The following is a 9,590-nucleotide window of genomic DNA, read 5'->3' as shown; positions in this document are numbered from 1 at the left end:
GCCTGACAGGAAGGAAATAGACCACGATTAGTAAATTAATTAAATGGCAGGGAATTAATCAGCAATTATTTTGATAACATTACTTGTTTTAAATTATTTATCAAGCAAAAATACCAAACATATCCTCTGTCTAGTCGAGGATTGGCTGCTTTTCTTTCCCTTGCAAGAAAACAAAATGAATATCTTTGACTGTTGATCAAATTTTTTATATTTTTAAAGACCAAACATTCAATCCATAAAATATACTGAACAACTGTGCAATACCCGTGCTGTCTGATCAGCATCTTGATCTGCCACACCTGTGAGGTGGATGGATTATCTCAGCAAAGGAGAAGTGCTCACTAACACAGATTTTGACAGATTTGTGAACAATATTGAGAGAGATAGGCTTTTGTGTACATAAAGTCTTAAATCTTTAAGTTTAACTTATGATGAATGGGGGCATTAACAAAAGTGTTGCATTTATAATTTTGTTCAGTATATATATATATTTGTCAGACTGCTATTTCTAAGGTTAAGAATGAACTTTCATGCTCAATAGTGTCTTACAAATACATACAAATATGATATGTGATATGGGTTCAAAGAAGTGGAACATGCAGATCCAGATTAGTTTGTTTCAAGAAACTTAACTAGAAATTTAGAGGCAAATATTGTATTTTTTACTCCACTAACATTACATTGGAGATTCACATTATTAATATCAACTTAATAAACTTACAACATGACCTTAAAGTGATGAACACATAATAATTCAATAATTATAAAACAGTAATATAATATGTATTATTCTAAAATGGGCCATTCTGCATTATGAGTATGCATATTTATTTATTTATTTATTATTAAATTTGATTCTAATTTTGTACTTTTACTACAAACTTCTTCCACCTGTGGTTGTACTGTGTTGACACTGGAAAAGTGACAAAACTACAAAATTTAAATGCTTAATTTCTCACGTTGTGCTTTTGATGGCAACTATTTTCCCACAATGCATTGCAAGGGCATACATTTTGGAGGGTAAAACTGCTTAGTCAACTACCTTTGAAATCACATCTTTAGGGAAAACATTTAGCTGCATTTGTTTGAGCATCAAAGTCAGCAAAGGGTCTAAAAAAGTAATGTGACTCCAGTAGTGAACGTCACTATGGTCACAGGCCTGACCTCTCAGGGCGGTCCAGCGGCGTGAAGCGAATTTGCAGGAGTCTGATTTATAACGAGGGCCGATCACGTTGCCGGTGTTGATGCGTATAGAGATCTTCTGGACTTGCTGCAGATCCTCATCAAACTGGGCCAGCAGCCGCGTGGAGGTGTACTGCTCGAACCGGATCAGTTTACTGGGAACAGAGGAGGAGGGTGAAGGGTTTCAACCGCAGAGCGTTCATGGGATTTGTTGACAATATGAAAAATCTAATCAAAGTCTATAATAGGAGTGTGTTTTGTGTAAAAGCCGGATATGTTGAATTATTTCTTTCTGTTGTGACGCAAGCTTCTTGTTCTGACTGATGACCGAGAGGGGAAACAGGTGTTTTTCCACGTGTTGTACTGACAGACCTACTTGTCTATTCGCGCCTCTGTGAAGTTTCTGCCACTGTGCAGCCGGATGTAGACGAACGCCCAGCGGAGGTACTGGTTCCAGGTCACCATGTCCACTCTGTAGCTCAGCTCTGCCGCACACAAGTGTTACAATCATGTTATACTCTATGTTGCAAAGTGATATATCAATCAATATATCATCAAAAAGCATCACCAGAATTTAAACCTTCTTTCATGTTACACATTTTGTCCATAACGGCATCAGTAATGTCACAGCAAATGTTTCAGCTGAGACAACTGATGGGAAACACAAAATACACAACTTGTCTTGTATGACGCATGGAGGTTAAAGGTAAATCTGCTGTGTGAATGATGGTTTGTGAGATTCTGGTGGGATCTTATGTGAGAGTGCGTTTGACTCACTCCGGTAGGGCAGCGTGGCCGTGGTGCTGAAGAAGACTTTGGTCTGTCCGAGCTTCAGCAGAGTCTCCCTCCACTGGCTGACATCATAACCTGCAGGTGAGACCACACAGCTGATCAGACACAAAAGGTCAAACTCCTCTACACAATACTTGGGTTCAGGAAATCACCACCCGCTACTGAAGAACTACAAAATAGTCCAGAATTTCCAGTTAAGTGCTGTATTTGTGGGTATAAACAGTTGTTTTTTTAATGTCACATTTTAAATACTTATCAGTAATTATGTTTACATTTTTATAGGCTGCTGTGTTATTTTTCTTGTATTCTGGGTTCCTGGAAGCGTTATGCTTTGTGTTATGACTTTAAAGTTTCTTAGTGTTTTGGCTGTTTTGGGCACTGCTCATCTCTGTAGACAATAAAAACTGCTAATTTGTATTTCCTTTGTTCTGGCCTTGCTTCGGATTTGGAAGAGTGGGCAGCCGCACCCTTATGTTGCATCCAGAATACCCCTAGACCTTAGGACATAACATTTGTTAAATTGGCAAAATGCTAAATCAGACGTTTGTTAAATGGACGCACATAAAGTTGGCAGAAGCCAACTAAAATGATCCTAGAAAAGTAAACAGCCCTATTTCCTAAAAACCAAAAGAAGAAGTCACACTACATTAGAGTGGTGCCAGACTCTAATATAGTACGACTTCCTCTTCTGTTTTCAAGGGCCAAAACTTTAATTTTAAGGTGGCTCAAGAACACTGATGAACATTACCTTGGTGATAACGGGCTTTTACCTGTCCTGCACAAGTTACAAGTGTACCACTTATTTGGCCTGATTAGACCTCCTCTCGTGTTTGTTGGTTTAACATACTCACTTCTTTTTGCACCTGTTAGGGCCAAGTCAAATACATGTTTAGTTTGTCCAGGGGTTTTGGGGGGGATATAAGCGGGAAGTATAATATCTCCACAGAGCCACTGAGTTGAGCCTTGGTTTTAAGCTTATATTTGTTTACATTTTGGCAAATTGGCACCATTGAAACATGCCAAATTAGCTATTAGCAGTTCTATCTATCTATCTATCTATGACTATCACTAGATTACTGTGATACAGAAGAAAAAATGTGATGATTGTCAGGCAAGTTCTGTAGTTAAAAGGAGCATCTTTGATGAGGGGATTAATTCATGAGAGCTGAAAGTGTAATTCACACCGAATCTACAAATATGTTTCATTCTGTGTGTTCAGATTTTCATTACTTATGACTCAAGAAAGAGTGCAATTTTTGACTCATGTTCACCTCTCAGTATCTCGCCTGTAGTCCTTCCCTCCGCGCCTCACAGTTTGAAACCTTCTGCATCAGTCTATAAGTCTTGTTAACAATGGTACTCACGGTGTTTTGTCTTGCTACACAGATCTGTCGATTTAAAGCTCATGTAAACCCATACAGGTGTTTTCAGTTATTTTTGCTGATTAGCTCTGCACTAATAATAACTATCTAGTTAATATGATAAATTAGAGAGATTTGATGAGAAATATAAGATGTAGAAGGGTAAATATCTTTTATTCTTCTCGTAGTTCTAACTGGTCACCACTACAGGTTGTTCAAAGCCCTGTAAACATTTCTTCACTTACCAAGCACAGGACAGGGTGCAGGTTTAAAGGCCTCACACTGCATACACCGCCCATCCAGGAAGTCGCTGTAAGACGAGCAGGGGTAACCTGTGAGGCTGCAGGTTCGGTTCAGAGTGCACAAGAACAGAAACACCGAGCGCTGGTGGTCACACAAAATAAGATTTACCTGTGGGAGGAGAAAGAAAGACAGACAATAATACAGCGAGTGTGTGATAATGAGTGTTTGTGAAAGCATGTTTTCAGCTTGAGTGTGTGTTTTCACCTGCAAAGATGGTTTTGGGACACCCTGGTTGGTCTGCTCCACCGTTTGCGTAGAAGTCAATATGACCATGGGCTCCTCTCAGTCCAAACGCTGCAAAAAGGAACATACAGATTCAGTATTGAGCGTAATTTTAAGACTAAAGAGCTCAAACATGTCACATTACGTTACACCATATGTTTATATTTGTATGCTAACTGTGTTTCTTTCAAACACAAGAAGTAGTCATCAGCAAATCAAACACAGTCCACACTGGACAGTTGAACTTCAAATATCTTGGACTCATAATAGACAATAAACTCATTTTTGATCGACACCTCACTTCCATCCATATACGATCACAATGTTGACCACCTCCAACAAAAACATACTTAGCAGCATCTCACACACTGCCTCCAAAAACACATGCTGTCCCACACCCAAACATGAACCACAGAGGCGTCACACGCCGAATTGTACAGCGGGGTCCTGACTCGAATCAGTGACCTCGGGTACGGGAGGAGTTGCACATGTGCTGTTCCCAAATAAGGACTACTAGCCAATCAGAAGCAGAGTAGGGTGGGTCTTGACAAGCAAGGTAGTGTGATCCAAAACAAAGCCGCTTCAGCCGGTAACCACAGCTCCGGTTTAGCCGTACATGATCCTGATACACAGGCAGAACAACCTGAACCAGCTTTGCAAGCTAGACTGGAGCAGGATGTTTCTGAGTGCTGTTTTCAGTCTTTTTCACTGCCACACTAGCCGCTAGACAAGAATTATGACGCGTGTTACAAAGTGATGCAGATAAGTTACGGAAGTAAAGGCTGGACTACAATCGAGCTGCGGCGGTTCAGGTGCCGTGTTTTCTGCAGGAGGTGGTAACATAACACAATAAAGTGATGGGGAAAAGAAAAAGCATAATATGACCTCTTCAAAATAAAAGAGAGCTTCCTTCAGCAAGAGAATACTGAGAGATTATTTATTTAGGATGGCATTGTCACTAAACCTTGACAAGCTACTGTATATATAGTATACTATTGTTTAAAATTGAACCCTTAGAAAATAATACCTCAGGTGAAAGAAAGAGATGACTGTGGCTTCTCACAATACTTGGGTTCAGGAAATCACCACCCGCTACTGAAGGACTACAAAATAGTCCAGAATTTCCAGTTAAGACCTCTTTATTGCTAAATTGTGGTAGGTGTGTGTGGTTCTGAAATGAGGAATAATATACAGAGTAATGAAACATATTACAACCCATTAAACCAGTCATCATAAAGAACTAAATGAGAAAAATAACACCGCTATACTTAGAAAGGCCACAAAGTGACACCACCAGACCACTGTGGTGCCAGCTAAGTACTTTTACACACTAATTTAGCCACCTTAAAGAAAACAGTTGACAGCTAGGCAGCTATTAATAATAAAGAGCCCCATTGAATGTAATTACATTAAGCACAGGCTCTACGCATATAGAGCTATCACTGTAGATACTCACTTGCTCTGAAATGGGCCTAATTGACATGACTAACAGTAGCTAAAGTGAGCTAGAGCAAGATTTAGCTAAGAAGGGGAAGACTATACCCAAACTATTAGCATGAGACTTAAAGTACTTACAGTCCAATGGACGCACATAACAGTCAGAAACAAAAGACATTAACACTCTTTCTAACTTAATTAGACTAAAAACTGTAACTCTCAGACCCTCTATGATCTTGTGAACTGCACTGGGCAGAGGGAACATACCATTCTAAAAAGGGGGGCGGGAAGTACCACTTGAAGATAGGGGTTGGTAGGTTCCATGTGTTGCTGGCCTTTTTAACATCAGGAATATAAAAATTAGGAATATGCTTCTGTTATGAAGAACTCTTGTAGGAACTATGCAGTTGTTGTGCAGGACAATGAATTGTAAATCTCCCACAAAATACACAATAGTTAAAGAAAATCATTAAACCTAAGATTATACGTGTTTACATACTTAAAGTGTTTATGTACAAAATTTAAAGCAAATTAAAATAAGATAAGAAGATCCTTTAAATTGTGTCCCATATAGCCTACAAGTCCTGTTCTCTGTCTCTACATTGGCTACCACTGATTTTTCTGTCATGTTTAATCAGCTGACCCCAGGTTTGTTTTTTCACTACCTCTGAGTTTAGTTGTTATCAGTAAATGTAGTTTAGATGCTCACAGTCCATGTCAGTGTGAAGTACGTCCACAAACATGGCGTCTGAGGGGTCCAGCCTATCCTCTGGTGTGGCGCTGGTGAACATCGGCCCCGCTGGGTCCAGACCTGGTACGGTAATCAGAGAAAAGAGATTCAGAGTCTAGATTTTAAATATTTATATTAATACATTCCTGAGATGTACAGATGGTCCATGTTGGACTTTCCTCAGTGCAAAATGTTTGTACATTACGTTTATTTATTACTTTGTAATTTAAGGTAGTAAGTTTTAACTTCTTAAACTCAGTTTGAAGTGCTGTTTTTCTGTCTGCAAGAAATGCTTTCATGACACTTTTATTTATCCTTTAATTTAAATGTCCTTACTTCTTTAATGTCACTTTAAACATGTCAACTTAAACATTTAAATAAAAATAATTTCCCATCATACTCAATACGCTGAACTTTTCCCTTTCCTTTTGCTCTACCACTTTTTCCCTGTATGTTTTTTTAGTATTATATTTTTATTTTTTATTTTACCAGTGATGCGTCCAATCTTCCCCTTCAGATTTGCTCCTACATATCCAGCCAGGTGAGCTCCTAGACTGACACCGATGAGGTGAACCGAGCTCAGAGACGCTCCTTCCTCCTGCAGACACACAACATTCAAAACTCAGCGTTACATTCGAGGTACACATTTTGTTCTCTTTTTATTCACCTTTTAGCTCTCATCTTACTGTTCATGCATGGTCATAATCTGTACGGCGTTAAACACTAAATGCGTTAACAGCTGGAGGACAATAGAAGACTAGAGAAGCGCAGAGTTCAGCACCGTAACTACCATAGTGCTCTGTATATTGTGGGTATTTTACATATGCCGTCATTTTTAAGAAGCCATATATTTGAATTTAAGTACGTTTCGGCCGACTTTTGTTTCCTCTACTTACTAAATTGATCACGAGATGAAATGAGTGAATATCTTGGCATCTTGATGACCTTGACCTAGTTGATTAAACTATTTTCTGGGATTATAATTCAGAAATTCCTGCTCCCTGATAGGAAAAATAAAATGAAACGCCCCTTTAGGCTCTTAGTCAAGATGCCAAGTCTACACTGTTAAACTCAGACAAAAAGTAAACGTTAAGTTTGTTTGAAACTGTTCTTCAAAGCTGCATTACTTGATTTGTTTTGGCCTCTTGGGAGGAGAAGAACTCCACACCAAGCAGACACAGAGCAACCTGATCGTCCCATTTGCATCTTGTTTGTGTCACTTGATGAATGTGAATCCAATAGTCACTCTCATTTTAGCTCTGTTTCTCCTAAGAAAAATATCTGGCTCTGTAGTTGTTGGGGTTTTATTGGCTGAAAAAAAAGCTTTCTGCTGCTGCTGGAAACACTGAGACTGAACCAGACAGTTAATGTGCCAAGAAAAAGCAAAACAAGGACCTAAAAGAAGCAAATATTTCTTGGAGTTCTCTTTCTCAGATAAATAAACTCATACTTCGACACAAGAGCGTCTCACCTGCATAGTCATGATGAAGCCGGTGAGGTTGTGAGCTGCCTCGCTCGTGTAGGCCACAGCGGTGAAGTAGTTGAGGTTGGCCGCCCCTCTGTTCCAGTCCACCACGATAATATTCATGTCCTCCTGCTCGGCCAGCAGGTGAACCAAGTGGTTTATCCAGATGGGGGGAGCTCCGGTGGGCCGGTAGCCGTGGATGACGAAGGCGGTGGGGTGGGAGAGGTTGAAGAGAGGCTGGGAGGACAGGTTGTGGTGGTTGAGCTCACGGCCGCAGTCGAGGTTGGAGCGGGTGTAGAGCAGCAGCCGGACGTACAGGCTGGTTCCCATGAAGCAGTGAGACAGGTTGAGGTCTGTAAAGTCATCGCAGGACTCGTCCGTCCCGCTGTCCTCCTGGCCTGGGCGCACAACACAGAAGACATTTTGAGTCAGAACGAGCGCTGAGAACATTAAAGCTGCACAACATGTTGGTAATTTCAACAAGACATCAGGAGACTTCGGGTCTGGTTTTGTTCATGAACATCAACCTAACACACAAAGAAGAGGAAAACCAAAAACAAAGGACAGAATAGCTGTCTTTCTCTAAACACCTTTGACATGGTCTTTATCCAAATGTTTGCTCACTTGTTTGCCAGATTAAAAGTCCAAAGTCTGAGTTAACAGTTCACGCTGTCTGACAGGAAACGCTGGGATCAATTCTTACTCAAGTGACGCTGAGTGTTAGTCGGACCTCTTTAGATCTATGATGTGAGGATTAAGCTGCCACTCAGGCTAACATACAGTCTCTTTATCCTATTTAAAGTGTCTTCAGCCTGCATGCTGGAGTGCACAGGCTGGTGGTGGTTTTCTGAGGTGAGGATTCAGTTTTTCCTTTTCCATTTAATCAATATTGACAGGTGTACAAGAGTCTCAGTCAGTTTACTGTATCAGCACACCTCACAGGGTGTTATCGCTATCTTAACATGGACACTTAGCTACCTTAGAATCAAAGAGGATTCTCTGTAGGTAAATAAAGAGACGCAATTTAATTTTTTGTGATCTCACAGATGTCCACAGTTTGACACAGTGTTTAAATCCAATGTTTCCACAGTCTGCTCTTCTACTTTGCTGAACAGTCTGTGGAAATATTAGATTTAAACATTGGTTTAAAGAAATTTTTATCATTCCTGGACCTAGAAAACAAAAGATTAGAGGCAAGTCTGGTTTCTCATTTCATTTTCCAATGCAGTCCTTAAACTTTTGTGCTGTCACCGGAAAGTTTTGTGCAGATCCGAGCCGTAGAAGAGCTCCAACTATCACTCACACAACACTGTCTGGAACACAGCATAACCACTAATTTTACACTTTAGTTTTTGTATGGATAATAATGGATTTTTTATTCTTTCATTCATGAATGAGTTTAAGAGGTTCTGGTAGGCGGATTATTCTAACTTTGAACAAAGCCAAGCCCTTGCTTCCAGTCTTTATGCTAAGCTAAGCTAACTGTCTCAAGCTCCATACTTAACACATAAGAGTGGTATCAACTCTCACGCTCTGCAATTAACACACATGAGTGCGACACTGCCCTCAATAGGATCAGGCTGCTATAAAAAAACACCTCATCCCTTCACCACCTGCCCCACTCTGAAAACAAGAGGGTGGAAATGGCCACAATCCAGCCCCCAAACACACACATTAGTAACCTATGAACCTAAGAGTGCGTCTTTGTGTGACCCGGTGTATAATTACTTTTATTGCACCAAACAGAAACAGACCTTTTCATTTTAAACTGAAGTAGACCAGATGATGGGGGTGACTTTAAATAATCTGCACTTCACTAAGCTGTTTCTGTCTGCACTCAAACACTTATATTGTCTGGTTGTTGTATCTGAAGTGCAGCACAGTTACTTTAATCTTTAATTCTTTCAGGATCAATGTTTCTTCAAAGATAAGAACTGAACTGTAAGCAGAATAAAGATTTGACAATGAGCATAAGTTCTAAGTTCTTTGATATATTGTGTTGATAAATTGTGTTTTTCTTACCGTTGCAGAGCACGATGACTCCCAGCAGACTCAGGAGTCTGTGGGGCTGCATCCTTCCTCCAAACACAGGGACGTG

General features: G+C 40.1%; 1 pseudogene; it reads right to left on the bottom strand.

Moving 5' to 3' along the window:
• Window positions 1-1,018: 1,018 nt before the first annotated feature.
• On the bottom strand, window positions 1,019-9,590 carry LOC119916727 (annotated as a pseudogene).

The sequence above is a fragment of the Micropterus salmoides genome, unplaced genomic scaffold (assembly GCF_014851395.1).
Source record: "Micropterus salmoides isolate LMB-PRFRI ecotype aquatic unplaced genomic scaffold, ASM1485139v1 Ms_hic_scaffold_2129, whole genome shotgun sequence".
NCBI lineage: Eukaryota > Metazoa > Chordata > Actinopteri > Centrarchiformes > Centrarchidae > Micropterus > Micropterus salmoides.
This window is presented reverse-complemented; position numbering and strand designations above follow the sequence as displayed.